We start from the raw sequence: 18,368 nt of genomic DNA, 5'->3' as shown, positions 1-18,368 counted from the left end.
CCTAAGCAACCCGCCTGAGTTCTCACAGCAGAAACAGCAAAACTGAATGTGACCTCTGGAAGCTGGCTCCCAAACACACGCTGTGACCCACTGTACTCTGCTAGGTTACATAAGGTGTACTACTTTGTGCTAGTACATCTTGTATTGTATTGTGCTTGTTCAAGCTTCTGACGCTCCACAGCAAGCGAGGTTTCATGGAATCCTGGAGAGTTCTATTTATTTCCTGTCATAGGGCCCAGCTGCATTCCAGTCTATGTAGTCCAGCCTTGGGCAGGTTTCTCTCACTCTTTGTCCTGCATGATACTATTTATTTTAAATGTCTTTGTAATTGTTTCAAACAAGACATTGTAGGTAATATATATATATATATAGTAATAATATCTATAGTATATAATATATACTATATGTAACTGGTCACATTTCATTTTGATCAGATATTATAATAGATAGCTCCTGCTGAAGATCAAAAAAATATTTACCAAGGACTTATGAGATTAGATCTTCAAACTATAGAGTTTAAAAAGGAAACTTCAAACTGTGCATCCTCTCCTGGTACTGCGGTAAGTGTTCTATATAAGGTATGCATGGGGTTCCTGGAAAATCATTTGGGTTATGTTTTGGAAAGTGGGTAGGAAGTGGATTCTAAATAATTCCAGGCACTAAAAGCAAAATTATAAGCATAAGAGTGTAATGGCACAATATGGGAAAAGAAAACCTGATTAGGCAGAAATCTTAAAGTATTTATATAAAGAGGGTTTTGGGGTATGTGGTTTAGTGGTGAAACGCTTGTTTATTACATTTGTGGCCCAGAACCAGGGTTCAACCCTCAGCACTGGCGGGGGGGGGGCGGGAGGGGCTATGGAAGACAAGAGATTTAAATGGTAAACAGGTCTAAGAGATAGCTCAACAGGTAAAGATGGCTGTTGCCAGGTCAGAACACCTGGGCTCAAGCCTCGGGATCCACGTGGTGGAAGGAGAGAGCTGACTCTCACAAGTGCTGTGGTGTGAACACACACAAAGAAACAAGTAAAAAGTAAGCAAGTGTAACTTAATAAAGAAATAAATGAGAGGCGAGGGTGTCACACGAAGGTTGACAGACACTCTCGTGTCCTCTGATCGTGTCATTTCATTCTGCGTGTGAGCTAAGATTCTCTATTGCTCTTCAGAACAACATTAAACATTCGGCTTCTTGGCTTTTAAAATTTCCCCAACTGAAATCAATTGATGACACCTTTCTTTAAACTAAAAGAAAAAAATAGTTGGGGTGTGGTAGTGCGTGCCTGTAATCTCAGCACTCTGGGGTGAAGAGGCAGGAAGGTCAGAAGTTCAAGATTATCCACAGCTAGTTTGAGAGCAATGTGGGCTACACGAGACCCTGTCTCAGAAAAGAAAAGGGGGAGAGGGACAGGAACTCGTAGAGGAGAGTGCTCACAAGACCTCCGCCGCCTTCGGTTTGCTTCCCCCCCACCTTCCTTTAATCTTTGTAGAATGTCGGGGAGCAGATACAAACTGTCTTGGATTTTTTTTTTACTTGAAAGTAGGTGAGTTCAACATTTTGACATTGTGACATGAAGTTGTTATCTACAAAGAATTGTGCAATAAAATATAGAAACAAAAAATCCTGTAACATGAACTAAGTTTGCAGTTTTATATTGGGTGGCATTCACAGCTATTTTGGAAATGCATGTAGCCTGCGGGATTAATTTTCCCATAGACATTGCTTATACAACCTACAAATGGCATGTGTAGGGTTGGATACGACATCTGTTCCTGCGCTTATTTTGTTCTGTATTGTTTTTTGAAAAGGAACCCAGCTGGTCTCAAACTCAAGATACTCCTGCCTCAGCAGCCCCAGGGCCGGGGATCTTAACGAATTTTAGTCAAGGTGAATAATTCACAGAGGAATTAATGAAATAAAAATCAAAGACAAAACAAGGGGAAACTAATTTCGACCCGAATATGATCACTACTTCTCCCTAGGTAGCAGCTATGCTCTGGTCCCATTGGATGAATGAATGAGGCATTTAAAAGCTCTAGCTGTCTGTTTTGCAAAGAGCTAAGTCTCTTTCTTTTAACCTTCATCCTTTCTAACCCAGCCTCTCTCCAGCTGGCTCAGCCAGGTTCTTAGCTTCATAGAAGCTCCTGATAGAATAATCAGTTAGGAGACCGGGAAGAAGTAGGGGCACGCAGACTCCAGCAAGTGCTTGCAAAGAGCTAGATATGATCTTGCCAAGCAAAAGTGAAAGAAGACAGATTCATAACGGTCCAAGGGGACCTGCCTTGGGTTTTCCTGAGCAACTGCACTGAGAGAGAAGTTGAAGAGCAATCGCTTAGGGCAATACACCGGTGAAAAAAATGTTTTAATACAGAATTGCTGTAGCTACAGGTAACTACAAAGTGTACAAGGCCCAATTGGTATCAATTGCAAATTGTAAGGAATTCAGCTACACAGAAACAAAGAAACCCAAATAAAAGTAGCATAAGCAAGGTGAGCATGAACTGCTTTTTGGGTAAGAGATAAGCTAATCTCAGCTGGACAGCTCTGGGTGCTCCTTCCCAGCCCCATCTTTGGCATTCAGCATGAGTGGATTCTCCAAGCGAGCAGAGCCTGAGGGCGCCTTGAGGGCCACTGGACTCTAATAGTAAAGCTGGCTATGGTGAGAAAAGACAAGAGACCAGCTCTGGGCAGGTGATCACGGAGTCACAAACAGTATCTGTCACCACCAGAGGTCACCTCGAGCTACTGGGTGGCAGCTAAAGCTCCAGCCTTCTTTACACGTGCTTTTCAGCTTTCTTGCAGGAAGGAAAAGAAAAGCAAACAGAGCACTATGGGACCTCCCCCGAGTCAGCTCCCTTTCAGTTTGTACCTCAGTGTCTGAACTCCATTTAACAAGGAAGCTGTGGGAAGGGAGGGATGATATTCGGACACTAGATCTCCCATGATACCCTCACAGTGGGGAGATACACAGTGACTCCAATAGAGTCACTGATCACCACAGTGAGAAGCCTGAAACAATTTTACTGTAAAGATTTGAGACACATTAAGAAAAAAAAGACATGATTTAATATCAAAGAACTTTATGAGGTCTAATCTGAAATCTCCTTAACGCCTAGAATTGACCTTAAGCTAAGCATACTAAAAATGTATAACGTTACACTTGGTCCAACATGAGGAAGTCATCCAAGGAACTAATAACAGGCGCCCACCGTTAAGAATTGAATGAAAGGCATTGCTGTCCCCATCCATTGTTTTCTCTCTGGCTCCTGTGCTAGCAGGTGAATGAATGACAGCAACTTTTCAACCAAGGTGTGGGTTTTAATTTCTGTATGATATAGATCCCTTCCTTTTTCGAATACCAGGTTCTCGGTGCTAATGTGATCCCGACCCATGAGCTATCTACAGTCTGAACGTCCTTCCATCTGTGAGGTTGTCCTCTCAGGGAAACCAGTTCGTCTCTCCAAGCTGATTGAACTAAAGCTGCAGGTTCTGATGCTCCAGAGCCCGTGCCTTTGGGGCCTCGTGGGCACTGCTGAGTGTTCTCGTCCCTAGACATCTTATCCACCTCCCCACCTATCCCACCCCCCACCACGCATTGCCCTTTTCAGTCTTGGTCACTTTTGCTACTTCAGTGGAGAGTGTTGTGAGCTGTTTTTTTGAAAAAAATAACCCCAGTGGCTTCATAGCACTCCGAAAGCTAGCTTTACCCTTCTTGTGGAAAATAAACGAGTTATTTATCAGGGCACGGTGGGAGGTGATCCGATGTCATAATATCATTGCCTCTGGACAGCACCCATCAATTTTCACAAGACCGAGTTCTCTTTTCCCCTTTTCAAAGTGAAAAAGAATCATTTTTAAAAAATTTTGTGGTAGTATTACCATACTTTATAGGCTACTATACCCAATAAAATGAAAAGAGCTTCACTAGACAAAAGGAATGGACTTCTACTTTATACTACAGTTGTATTAGACAGTAGCTGAACTTGTAAAACATTCTTAAAGATTTATTTTGTACACAGTGTTCTGTCTGCATGCATGCACACCAGAAGAGGGCAGCAGATCTCATGACAGATGGTTGTGAGCCACCATTTGGTTGTGGGAATTGAACTCAAGCTCTCTGGAAGAACAGCCAGTGCTCTTAACCTCTGTGCCGTCTCTTAAGCCCATAACTGAACCTTTTGCAGACTGTGGATGGGACAGTCCCGAGCAAGGAGAGTTTCCTGTTTTAAGTGACAGTTACTTTTCTATGACTCATGGCTTCTTCTGCCCCAAACTTACCTTTGGGAGGACTGCCTCCGAGTGACCTGGACTTCTACTGGTGACCCCTTCTCTCCTGCTGCACACCGCAGACCTTTTCGGATAGTTTAAAAACCCTTTGCTGCAGTACCCACCACATGTGCGACCAGGTCCATAGCCACTACCTAAGGGACTGCTTAAGTGTTCTCTACGCCACTGCTCCCTTCCTGAGCCCATTGTCTGATTTCTAGTGTCCACTATCATCCCCAAACGCAGTTTAGCCACCACCACCAAGACTTCCTCCTTTATTGTAACCGTCACACCCTCCTCTTCTCCCATGCCTTAGCTTCCATATACTGGACCACTACAACATAGACAACTTCCTCTACCCCTGTAACAAGGACCGCCACCATCGTTTCCTTTATCACCTCCCAAACATTGTGTCATCATCTTCCCTCCATAACCGCCTCTGTTGCCAACATCTTCACCGGCAGAGTCTGCTCTTTGGCCAAAGTTCCCACCCCAGGCTAAATGAACTCCACCACCCATTACATTGCCAAATCTACCCCCATGACCTACTTGTGATCCAGTATGCTGCTCTTCTTATTCAGAAAGGCACCTCTCACCCTGCGGTTATGCCCGTGAGTAGTGTGATATTGCTAAACAATTTTATCAATTGGTTCTTGATCATTAAAACTTATAAAAGGGCATTCTTTCCTTTTTCCATTCCTTTTGCCTGTCTTTCATAACTTGCATAGTTTCAATCTTACCTTACATTCCAAAGTAGTTCCTCTAATAATGTTCTTCTGTATCTCTTTTACTACCATGACTGAGTTTTCTTCCCTGTTAGACGGTGTCTTGGTTAAGGTTTCTGTTACTGCAACAATACACCATGACCAAAAAGCAACTTGGGTCCAAAGGGTTTATTCAGTTTACACTTCCACATTGCTTTTCATCTCCGAAGAAAGTCAAGACTGACCTCAATCAGGGCAGGAACCTGGAGACCGGAGCTGATGCAGAGGTCATGGAGGGAGCTGCTTACTGACTTGCTTAGCTCACGTTCTTGTAGAAGCCAGGACCACCAGCCCAGGGGTGGCACCACCCACAGTGTCCCTCCCACATTGATCACAAATTAAGAAAATGCCTTACAGCTGAATCTCACGGAGGCATTTCCTCAACTGAGGTTCTTTCTTCTCTGGTGACTCTAGCTTGTGTCCAGCTAACATAAAACCAGCCAGTACAGATGGGCACCTAGCTTTAACAGACTCTCTCTAAAAACAATTCTAGCTGGTTCAGATACCCATTAGTCTTGTGTGGCTGAGCGCACATGGCTGCAACTATCTCTTCAACACAGGAGCAAGTCACAAACTCATCTGCTTGGGTGGCGCCCTGTTCTCACAGTCTTCAAGGGTGCCGCATCCCTCAAACGTTCTCTCATGAAGCCCCTGTAACTTCAAAGCTTGGACCAGTAAAAGTCAGTTTCTGCAGATGCTCTGGCGATGAGTGAGTGAGGCTGTCGGCACCTAGGTTTTACCTCTTTTTAAAATTTGCACTTATGAATTCACTGTGCGTTGGGGAGAGGAGTGCGTGTGCCACGGTGCGTGTGTTGAGCTCAGAGGACAACTGTGGGGTTGGTTCTCTCCTTCCACCTCATGGATGCTCAGGACTGAATGCAGGCATCAGGCTTGGCCTTTACTGACTAAGCTATTCCACAGCCCTTTATCTCTGTTTTGAGGTGAGATTTGCCTCACCTCAATCACGTTTGACACAGGGCTGAATTCTTCCAAGAGTGGGCAGTTAGGTGACTGGAGTGTCGGGAACAGCTCCGTGGTTAAGAGCACTGGCCATTCTCAGCCAGCTCCTAATTCTAGTCCCAGGTGATCCGATGCTCTCTTTGGCTTCTGTGGCATACAAACATACATGTAGCCTCCGGGCGATGGTGGCGCACGCCTTTAATCCCAGCACTTGGGAGGCAGAGGCAGGCGGATCTCTGTGAGTTCAAGGCCAGCCTCGTCTACAGAGCTAGTTCCAGGACAGGCTCCAAAGCCACAGGGAAACCCTGTCTCGAAAAACCAAAAAAAAAAAAAAATACATGTAGCCAAATATCCATACATGCAAGCTAATTTTTAAAAAAATCTTTTTTTAAAGAGTAGGCTGTTAGAACACGGGGCTGCCCTATAGATCACTGCATGTGGCTGGTGTTCTTCCACCTTGCCCCTGTGCTGAGATTTAACCGGAGCTGTATCATGATATTTGAACTTTCCAGCTGCCAGAATTATGAGCCAATTAAACTTCCTCTTTGCATATTACCCAACACTGGGTATTATGTTGTGTTACAGAGGTACAGTAGACTGAGGTAAGAGCTTCTTGATTCTGACAGACCTTTCGTAACACAGAAATACTCATTTCTCTCTTCTTTTTAAACCTAACTCCTTATCATCTCCACCCCTCTCTACAGACCAGCTCACCTCTCTGTTTTAGTCTTCTTTGTAGTGAAGCCTGCTGACTCTAAAACTTTAACCTCTTCCTTTAGTTGATTCTTTTCTTCTTCTGTGAGTAAGACCGTCTTGGGTTGGTGTCGTAACCAGCCTCTCATGATTGGCTTCAGCTGTCAACTGAAACATCCTGAGGAATTGCCACTGTCAGATTGCCCTCTGGGGAAATTATCTTCATTGATGTTTGATGGGAGGGGGCAGACCATTGTGAATATAACTGTTCATCTGAAGGAAAATCTCAGGAAGTTAAAATAAGAATGCAAAGAATATAACACAGTTGGAAAGGAAAGGACACTATAGCATATAACTCAGCCAGTTACCGTCGCGGGAAATCGACACTCCATCCCCCCAGGACTCTCTGAGGAACACAGTGAAATGTACTTCCAAAGGATGGGTGAGAGTGAGAGGGACCTTTAGCCAACTCTTGCCTCTTTGGTTGCGGAAAATCTTCTGGATCATGCTTGCCCAGTTATGTGTGTGGCAGGGCTCAGACATCGAAGCTTCAGAAAAGGTTCAAAAGCATGGCAGTGAGCACTTGGTGCCAGGGAGTCTTCAGCTTGCCACCAGTGCAGCTGAAGCTAAAGTCATGACCAGGACATGTGACAAAGGCTGTTGTTGTAACTATAAGAATGATAGTTTGGGTAACTCTATAGTCTTTTTATTCCCACTGGGTTGCATGATTACTAAACCGTTTTTAAAGCTGGCCCTAGGGTTCAGTGGTAGAACACCAGGTTACTATGTGGAAAACCTAGGTTTGATCCCCAGCCAAACACAAACAAATGAACAAATAAATAGAAACAGGTCTTGTTCAGGCTGAGATGTTTATAATTCCTTCCTGGAGCCAAAGAAGAAGATTTCATTTACAAACCACACTAGAAAGGTTTCTTTTCTCATTCTGGTTGCCTTTGGCCTCCGAACACTCTCAATTCCTGTAACTGGTGGCTGGGAAGTACCTTGGATGATACATGGAAAGGGATCAATAGGTATATTTGCTGGTGGTTCTTAAAATAGCTGAACTTTCACTCTTCTCCCAAACATTGTTTGGCAGGAAAGTGTCTAGTGTAGTAAACCAAACAGTGCTTCTGTCAGGGAACGCTTCAAAGAAAGGGCAAGGGAGCCAGAGCATAGATCAGCTAGGAATTCACGTAGCCCTGCATACACGCAGCTGGGGGACTGCACACCAGTGTCTCACAGCTCATCCTTGCCAACCGGGGAGCCATATTGTTTGTGGGAGTTATGTTCTAAAATAAATACAGAAAAAGAAAGGGAATGCCAGCAGACTACAAGCTTCAAAACAAAACAAAAAACCCTTCTGGGATGGAAAATGTCAGAGTTAAAAATACCCTTGAAATCCCTATTTCTTAGAATAGTGTATGCATATTTTATTTGTACAGATTTCCCAGAGGTTATTATTCACTTAGGGCTGCAAACCCCTTTAGTTTTGGAAGGAACCTATCTGTAGATGGATACGCAGTCCAGCTTTCCCGCTTTTGAAATCAGACTATTAATTCCTGAAATGAATAAAAGCTGGACAGGAAATACTAGCATATGTCGCTAACATAACACAACAATATCACAGTGATTAATTTCACTCTTCTCTTTATGGTATTACATTTGAGATTTTCTTGTTGTCATGACTATTAGCCTATTATTTGTGATTTATTTTGAAAATATTTTCTTCACATTTATCACTTGTTGCATTTTTGATATAGGTAGAGGGAATGGTTTTGTGGTGTTGGGGGTGGAATTCTAGGTTCACATACATGTTAAAAATTCTACCACAGAGCTGCATTCCAAGCCTGTCTTTTCAGCTTATTCATGGTGGTTCTGGCTATGCAAAAAAAAATGTGTATCTAAGATGTATGTGTGTGTGTGTGTGTGTGTGTGTACATGTTCACATGTGTGTCCCAGCCCACTTGCACTTGTGTGTGTAAACATGTGGAGATCAGAAGCTGATGTCAGGTGTGTTCCTTAACAACTCTCCATAATGTTTTTAGACTCTCACTGAATCCAGTGTTTGCAGATTCTGCTAGGCTGACTTGCCATGGACGCTCTGTCTTTATCTTCCTAGCACCGGGTTTGCAGATACATGCTGCTAAGCCTGGCTTTTATGTGGGTGCTGGGCATCCAAGTTAAGGTCCTCGTGGTTGGGCAGAAAGCACTTTACCAATGAAGACATCCTCCTAGCCACAGTATTTTTTTAAGATCAGGTTTTCTCGTGCTGTATGTGGCATTTGAATTATGGTTATCTGTTTCAGAATAATCTTTGTGTACACTGTGAAGATGTGTCTTTGCCAAGGTGCCTTCTGATTGATTTAATAAAGAGCTAAATGGCCAATAACTAGACAGAAGGTATAGCAAGGAGAGGACTCTGGGAAGAAGAGAGGCAGAGAAGCCAGCAAGGCATGGAACAAGTCAGGCACACAGAATTGGATAGAGGTAAAAAATCATGTAGTAGAATGTAGACTAATTTAAAAAAGCATATGCGTTCAAGTTATAAGAGCTAGTAAGGGCCGGGTGGTGGTGGTGGCACATGCCTTTAATCCCAACACTTGGGAGGCAGAGGCGGGTGGATCTCTGTGAGTTCGAGGCCAGCCTGGTTTACAAGAGCTAGTTCCAGGACAGGCTCTAAAGCTACAGAGAAACCCTGTCTCGAAAAACCAAAAAAAAAAAGCTAGTTAGGAATAAGTCTAAGCTATAGGCTGAGCTTTTCATAATAAACAAGAAGTTTCCATGCCATTGTATACAGTCAATCACAGCTTTGTAGTCCCATGGTCTCTCAGGCCAATGGGCCACAGTGTACAGAGACATGCTGCCTGTAGGCTTGAGCCAGCCGCACCATGTGTAGAGTTGCACAGCAAGGTTAAGGCTTGGTTCACCAGGCAAAGAAAGCTACTGATATGCAATAAAGGGGTCCAGACCGAGAAAACCTCTAAACAGATGCAGTAAAAAAATGGGTATAGACTGTCATTAAAAAAAAAACAGTTTAAAAATCATAAAGTCTTTAAAGGGAGAATAAAGTAATATAAAAGAATAAGCCATGTAAAGATGGAAAATATACAGGGTGTCTTGATCACCTATGGTGCTCTATTAACTTTGAATTGTTTGAATACTGAGGAGCAAACAGCAGCTCCTGAAAGATACTGGATTGTGGAAGGGACTGCTGAATTAAACTAGCTTATATACTTTAGGGATGTTTTAACTTTAAAATGGAAACCAGAATATGTGTTATGTTGGGGAAGGGGATATGCCTTTGTTTCCACAGGAAACAAAAAGCTATGGATTCCTTCAAAGTTAATAGAGATCAGATTTGATAGGGGAGACCTCCTGAGGATCTTGGTTACAGACATGAGGGGAAAATTCAGGAAAGACTGAAAGACAGGTGACGTATATGCTGATCCTTCAACATGGGAACAGGTCTGTGACTGGATGAGACATGATGAATCTTGTTGTCTACACAGCCCTCATGACAGTTTGATTATACAGTCCAAATGAACTTATAAAATTGACAGATGCCTTTTACCCACTCAAACATAAAACAAAAAAAATCATCTTTAGATGACTTGTGTACACTGCATATTCTATGCTTGTGTTAATGCAGATATATAGGTTATTTTTAAAACTTCATGTGCTCTCAGAAAGAAAAAAGGGACCAAACACCAATGAAGACAAGTAGTCTAGGTGATTCAGCCTTTCAGAAAGCTTCTGTTGCAGTTTCCTCAAAATTCTGCATCCAAAACAACTTCAAAGCTGTTAGCTGAGATGGTCCAGCCTCATAGACTATCCAGCCAAGACTTCAGATAAGCCTTGAACTTTCCCACACTGAGATTGGACAGCAGTTAACTCTACCAGGACTTGATCATTATTCTAATTTTCTCAGGGTTCCCTAAAGATGCTGTTGCCCCAAACAACATTAAGCAATCTAGAGAACAAGACACCCACATTCTCATGAAGTGGGGTGAGTGATTTTTGGTCCCTTGGTGTGCTATGGATGTTTGTCACTGTTTAGGGGGTTTTGTCACAAGTTGTTGTTGGTCATAGTCAGGAAAAAAGCTGGGTGAAAGGAATCAGATTCAATGATGTCATTCTGCAAAGAAAAAAGGGGGGATATAGAAATGATAGGATGCCAGGTGGTGGTGGCACACACCTTTAATCCCAGCATTCAGGAGGCAAAGGCAGATGGATCTCTGTGAGTTTGAGATCAGCCTTGTCTACAAAGCTAGGTCCAGGACAGACTCCAAAGTTACACAGGAAACCCTGTCTCAAAAAAAAAAAACCAAAAAAAAAGAAAGAAAAGAAATGATAGATTAAAAGAAAAGATTATTGAATCTACTTTCAAACTTTAAAAAAAAACCACAGCTACTAGTCTCAAATATTTTACATATTTGGTATGGATTTTTATATGTTGATACAAATTTAAAGTTATTTTGGTTATACTGTATATATCCTTCTATTCTTGTTTAAGATATTATACCTATGTAGTTCTTTTTAAAATGGAATGTAAGTTTTAGTCCTTAAAAGCCACTTAGGATAATAAAGAAATACAGGTTAGTAGTTAGTCATCTACAATCAAGCTTGTTGTCATGTTAGATATGTTTTCAAGTTTAAACAAATATATTTTAAATAGTCTTCAAACACTTCCAAGAATTATGGAATATGACATTTAAAATATTTTAACAACATAAGGCTATTCATGACAGTGAGGTACTATTCCTTGTAGCACCAATTACTTCAAAAAGGATGATGGGTGTCAAAGAACCTCCCTATGGAGTTTGCTTACTATGAGGCAAAGCTAGCCATCTGGGCAAGAAACTGCCCTTACTTCTACTGCTGACAATATGTTGTCCAAACTGGACAAGCAGGACACAAAAGAAGACAACTACCAAACTTTGTCAAGACAAATTCAAAATTCCTTCTTCACAGAAAAGTTTGTCAGATATACTAGACTTGTAGTAGATCTGTAGTCTACCTGTAGACTGTGGATGAATGCTACATTGTTGCAAAGGGAACTTGGGTAACTGTCCATGTAGTCACCTATCTCTGTCATTTCTATAGTTTTGGAAGTTGTTTGCTATGTACTTTCTGTTTACTTGGGTAATATTACACTTTATCAGGTCTCTGATGAAACTGACGACAAGATAGTTAGAGCTGCAATGTTTCTTGTTACCAAATTCAGAAAAGAAACTCACAAAGGAGGTAAAAAATGCATAAGGTTTAAGAGACATAAAAGCTTAAGTTGTTTATCTAAGAAAATGTTTTGAGGTCTAAAAAGATAAATTTGGGTTGGTAATACAAGTTATGATAAAAAGTGGTTTAGGTGTAAAACTTGGGACTCATCAATATAGAATAGATAATATAATACTTCTCTGAATTTTCAAAATGCAAATGGACTAGACATTGTGAATGTAATTCTTACCTGATAATTGTTCTTATTACACACAGTTTTACCATGTTAGAGTTAAACCCTTTCCTTTTATTTAGACACAAGGGAGAATAATCTTTTTGTATACTTTAAAGATGCATCTTTGCCAAGATGCCTTCTGATTGGTTAAATAAAGAGTTAAATGGCCAATAGCTAGCAGGAGGTATAGGCGGGACTTCCAGGCACAGAGAGGACTCTGGGAAGAAGCGAGGCAGAGAAGAACAAGTCAGACATACAGAATGGGATAAAGGTGAAAGCCGTGTGGTAGAGTATAGATTAATAATCATATGGGTTAATTTAAATTAGAAGAGATAGTTAGAAACAAGCCTAGCTAGAGCCCGAGCTTCCATAATTAACAAGAAGTCTCTGTGTCATTATTTGGGAGCTGGCTGGCTGGCAGGACAGAGAAAGAACTGCTACAGTTATCCTTTCTGCACACCCAATAATACTTTTTTTTATCTGCATTTTATTTCAGTGTTTGTTTGATTTCATTATTTTTTCTATTTTCTCTCTATTCCCTTTGGAAGCAATCTATTCTTATGTGTATTGTGTGGTGTCAACCCAATTTTATTTCTTACTAAATGACTTTCCCCGGGTTTACAGATTCAAATCACTGTGTTCTCTGCAGCCAGGTTAGAAGCTCGCTTAGTCATGCTGAATCACTTCGTCCACAGTGAATCACAGTAGAATTTTTGTTTTTGTTTGTTGTTTCAAGGGTACAGATTCTCCAGTTCTACCTGATTTGAGGCCACAATGATGCATCAAAGGTTTTTGTGCTTGAAAAGCACTTTTCAGTTTACCCAGGCCCTGGTCAGGGAATATGAAATTTTAAATTTTTCCATAACCAAGAAGTTTAACTAGAGGTTTGTGTAAAGTAATTAAAAAATAATTTCAGGCTACATAAAACTAGTGAGATTTATAACTAAATTTATTTATAACTAAATTTATTGCTAAATGCATTTCTCTAGAGTCTAGAGAGAGAAAGTTTGTTCTCATGTAAGAGTTGCTTTGAGGTTATTCATTTTAACTGCAAGTTACAAAGAACCCAACTCTTGTGTCCAGTCTTCACTCATGAAATATGGAGTGCAATGGGTTACTGGCATCAGGTCATCAGCCCCAGTGTCAAGGATAGCACGTTCATTTCTTTTGTCTTCCCTATCAGCTCCAACACGTCCACAGACACTCTGCTGCATCTGAGGTTTTAGTGTTGGAATAAGGCAAAGAGGCACACCCACCATGCTATCTCATTTACCAAAGGAGAAAAAAAATACTTTCTCTAAATTCTTAGAAACGTCTGCTTCTGTCTCCAGGGTCAAAATTCTACCATTCCCTAGATGCTAAGAAAGAGAATGTTTGCCGGGCGGTGGTGGCGCACGCCTTTAATCCCAGCACTTGGGAGGCAGAGGCAGGCAGATCTCTGTGAGTTCGAGACCAGCCTGGTCTACAGAGCTAGTTCCAGGACAGGAACCAAAACCACAGAGAAACCCTGTCTCAAAAAAAAACCCCAAAAAAAGAAAGAGAATGTTTAAGTTTTCTAACCCATAGTCAAGGAAACAGCAGGAAAGAAAGGGCTGGGAATGGTTATTCATCCAACGATCCAGTGGAGTCCACCATGTGGATCTGACCCATTTCTGTTTTACCAAACAGAATGCCTGGAGTGCTACAAGTCTGAAAGTCCACATGATAATAAGAGCTAAGGAGAAGTTGTATCAACAGGCACCAAGGAGGATGTGGACCTCCGCAGGGCACAAGTGGAGAGGACAGGAGTTAGTCTCCAGCAAGACCATGATCTAGGTGGGCATCCTTACACAGCTGGGGTACAGCTCCAACCCCCAACTCTACACATCAGAAACAAGGTAGCAAGTGAGTTTATTACTAGAGGCTGAGGTTTAACCCATTCTGCCTGCTGAAGGGAAGCTCCATAAAACCCACTAATTGGTGAAGTTGAACAGAGTCTCGGCTAGTGAACATAATGCTGTTCTGAGAAGGTGGCGGGCCCAGAAGGTAATGCAAGCTCTGCCCCTTTTCCCCCATGCCTTACCCTATGCACCTTGTCCATTTGGCTTCCTCGGATCCTGAATAATAAACCACTGCTAGTTAATAAATCATGTTCCTACATTTCACGAGTACTTCTAGGGACTAGTTAGCAGACCTGAAAAATGTACTAAGGGAACTCACCAGTTTGTAGCCTGTCAGTCAGCAGTTCTCTTGAAGACATGGCGTTTGTGATGGGCGTGTGAAGTGGGATAGTTAGGCAGAACTGAGAGACATCTATTCATGGGATCTGAAGCTAACTCCATGTAGTGACAGAAGTGGCCTGAACTGTAGGACACCTAGCTGGCATCACATTAGCTAAGTGTTGGAAGACCCTGTACATTCAGTGCCAGGCATGTTATGAGCAAAAGCAACTCAGAGGTCCTAACAGAGCGGAAAGACACTGAGGCCTGGCTGTGATACAGGACGATCAGCTTATTCAGCCAGAGGGGAGGAACCTTGACCTAGTGGCCCAAAGGGGCAGATTGTGGTGGAACTGAGAACAATGGGTGGTATTGAGAAACGGAGCCACAGTACTTGGAGAGACCTAGTCAGTAGCTCTGGATTACAGAGTTTAGAAGGGCTTAGAGCGTGGTAGGCAAACTGATGATTATCTCTGAAGTACACATTGTTTCCACCTATGTAGCTGAGGTCATAGGCCAGAGAAGTAGGCTAGGGGCTGGAACTGGTGAGGAGTGTTGGAGACTCAGCATGAGTGACAGCCTTCAGGGTCCCATGCCAAGGGTAGAAGTGGGGTTTAGGTCATATCCTTGACACAGTTTCACCATAAGTCAATTTTCAGACCGGTCATGGTGGCATACTGTAATCCCAACACTTGGGTGCCTAAGGCAAGTGAATCTCTGTGAGTTTGAGACCAGCCTGTTCTACATAAAGAGCTTCAGGCCAGGCCAGGGTTACATGACCAGATCCTATCTCAAGAGAACAAAACAGCAAAACCAAATGTCAGGAAGGACTTAGATTGTAGCTCAGAGGTAGAGTACTTGCCTTGCATGCAGAAGGATTGGCTTCAATTCCTTAGGAGGCAGGGGGAGGGGGAGAGGGAGAAAGAGAGGGTAAATATTTTAAATCCCCTGTAGTTGATTTCTTTACTGACACAGTAAGCCAAATCGAGCCAAATTAAAAGGTAAATGACCAGGTTTAATCTGAGCAGAGCGCCCCCACCCCAGGTGGTCTAGGGGAAGAGGAGAAATGACATGGCAGGTCAATGGACAGGAGACTAAACACCCTGTAGAAGTAGTCTTGAACAGCTCCAGGGGAGGAGCCGCTGCTTGGTGAGCTCTCTGAGAGGGGGCAGGGTTTGGAGAGGGAGGAGTGGGGCTAAGGTGAAGCCTCCAAAGGATCAAGTTCTAGGTTATTAAGATCTGGCATGGTAGTCCATGCATCTTATTCCAGCATTAGAGAAACAGAGCTAGGTAGGTGTCTGTGAGTCAGGGACAAGCCTGGTCTACACAGTCGTTTCCAGGACAGCCAGAGTTACATAGAGAGACCCTGTTTCAAAAAAAACCAACCAATTTGCTGGCTGTTCAACTTACTGATCACCATTTGAACCCCTTACACAAGTTGGCACCATGTCAGTCCCTGACTTTCAGAAACAGAGGGTGGATATTGTGGAATTGACTATGGAATTCAGCCAAATCTTAGCCTACCTCCAAGTGAGTTAGTCATTCACTAAGCTTCAACAAACAGTTAACAGCGAGATTATTCGCCTTCCAATGTATGCTGGTTGGTTTAACTACACAAGTAAACACATTGAGAAGATCATAGAATTTCTTGAAATTCTCGGAGATTTCTGGGAACTCCGGTGTTAGGGCAGCTTGGGCAGGTGAAGGGTGTTCATGCATTCCCTGTCCCTCTCTGGCTCACTGGGTCACATGCCCACAAGTCTCCACCTGCCTGAGGCTGGTCTCTAGCTCCCCAAAGTGCTGCAGCCAAAGGCAGACACGGACAGGCAGGCACTTACCTCGGAGTCTTTATGTCTAGCCACTAGCTCTGTTTAGTCAGTCTAGCAAGTCTTCAAGCCTTCCCAAAGTAGCAGGTAGGGAGCACAGTGTCCCAGGTTGCTCCTTCCTGTCCCAGGTTGTTTTGGTTCTTGACAAATCTTGTCTGTTTAAGGCTTCTCTCTCCTCAGCTGCTTTCTCTGGGGCCCTGTGAAGATGGAATAACAGCCTGCGAGCAAAGAGGATGGTGCCATTCTCAGGACAGGAGCGTGAGTTTGGGTGTGGGGAGAGAGCTTCCTCCCAGGTTGAAAACACACGTTTGTGGGTAGAAGGGCTCAGAGGTACAGAGGTATGTGGACCCCCTTATGTTTTGAAAACTAATCTGAGCTGTAAAACAGCTGGGCGAGGGTGGTGCATGCCTTTAATCCCAGCACTTGGGAGGCAGAGGCAGGTGGATCTCTGTGAGTTTGAGGCCAGCCTGGTCTACAGAGCAAGTTCCAGGTCAGGGGGGACTACACAGAGAAACCCTGTCTCAAAAAACAAATAAACAAACTAAAAGAAAGAAAGAAAGAAGAGAGAGAGAGAGAGAGAATTGGGAGCAGGATAGAAGGTTGTGTAAGGAAAGCTTCACACCTTCCTTGTCTTCCTCTTATCCAATGCCAAAGCTCTATAAACAGCTGAGAAAACTAGGCAGTGTTAGACAGGGATCCTCATGGAAGCAGATGGATTAGAGACAGAGGGATCATGTGCATTAAAGGAGCTGACTAACTCCATGATCTGAAGTAAATCACCTCGCACACTGCTTCTACAGCTTGCCTAGATTTGAGGCAAAAATAATCCCATCTTGACTGGTCTGCTTCGAAGCTGTCTTCTCTCATTTCTTCCTGGCTGGCGGCCTTTGCAAACTTTTGCTAGGGAACTCTTCAGGCAGCCCTGACTCCTTGCTTAGAACAGCGTTGCCGTCAGCTATGGGCACAGTTTCCAACTTAGTGCCTCCTGGCTGGCTTGATTTTGTGCCATCCAAGGCCAACGGTAAAACAGCATCAAAGCAATAAAATGCTAGCTCTGAGTTCATTGTGATATTTGTTATAACCAAAAATGTCTTCAGTTTACCCAGTGTTTCTGAGGGCAAATTTACCCTAGGGCAAGAATCACTGCTCTAGAAGCTAGACAGCCCCTTATGCAGTAAGAAAAGAAATGGCCTGGTGACGAGATAAATATGCAATATTAAGTCACACAGTAAATGAAGCTAGTAACTAAAGAAGGACAATGAATATACTCCAAATATAGGGCCTCCCCCTCAACCCTAGCACAACTGATGCCATGATGTGAGTACCATTCAGGCCATAAAACTCAGCATAGTTCGTAGTTCTGACAAAGTCTCTAAATACACTAACCTTGCATTTCGGCTTCTATTGTTCTGCTTCTAGCTAACTCTTGAGTTATATGAACCCAGGATGTTTTGTGTTTAAAAGTTCATCCCAAGGAAGGTTCAGGGCTACCCCGGAGATCCCAAATACCCAGTGTGGTTGCTGGCTAGCTAATAAAGACTTTCTTTATTGTCTTAAACCCATGTTTGAGTAGTTTTCTCTGCTGGACAGTCTTCAACACCAAGAACCAATATAACTACAGGAAAAAAATGAAACATTTTACTCCAAATTATTTGTCATTATAAAGCTTTTTTTTCCTGGAATACAAAAATCACCAAAACAAGAACTCAACAGCTAGCTGCAAGAGCACAGGAACAACAGGGAAGAGGGTTTAATTCTAAGGAATGGGATTCCAACAAAGAACGCTGTAGAACTAATAAATTGCAAATCTTAAGAAACTGGCGAGACAGGCCTAAGTATAGAATTATGGACAAAGAGAAAGGATTAAGACATTGTAGGAAATGAAGAAGAAAAGAAAAAGCCAACTAAAATGATTTTAATTATGTGTTGCAAGTATGCATGTCATAAAGAGATTGTCCCAGGGTTCAGTGGCTATCATTGATGTAAGGCTCTTCAGATGAAACAGTCAATGTTCAGAAGCTGGCTGATCATGATGCCCGGTTAGGAACAGCAAACTATGGTGTATTCTTCCTGTATATTTGTGAATCCTTTTATAATACTTATTTTAAAAGTTAAAAGAATTTAAAGACATATTAGAGAGCACAAATGCCAGTGGAAAGGGGTCATATAATAGATGAGCTAAAAAAAAAGAGAGAGGATGGCTATATAGTCAAT

General features: G+C 42.6%; 1 long non-coding RNA gene across 2 annotated transcripts; it reads left to right on the top strand.

Moving 5' to 3' along the window:
- The first annotated feature begins 158 nt into the window (after nucleotides 1-158).
- On the top strand, nucleotides 159-16,710 carry LOC142852833 (uncharacterized). 2 transcript variants are annotated; one of them, XR_012911007.1, is made up of 3 exons: nucleotides 159-560; nucleotides 10,610-10,687; nucleotides 16,319-16,710. It is a non-coding gene; the product is annotated as an uncharacterized LOC142852833 (long non-coding RNA). The 2 variants fall into 2 exon arrangements; XR_012911008.1 differs by having other exon boundaries at nucleotides 16,335-16,401.
- The last annotated feature ends 1,658 nt before the right edge of the window (nucleotides 16,711-18,368 follow it).

The sequence above is a fragment of the Microtus pennsylvanicus genome, chromosome 6, assembly GCF_037038515.1.
Source record: "Microtus pennsylvanicus isolate mMicPen1 chromosome 6, mMicPen1.hap1, whole genome shotgun sequence".
Taxonomy (NCBI): Eukaryota; Metazoa; Chordata; class Mammalia; order Rodentia; family Cricetidae; genus Microtus; species Microtus pennsylvanicus.
The sequence above is the reverse complement of the archived record's forward strand: the minus strand, read 5'-3'. Positions and strand labels throughout refer to the sequence as shown.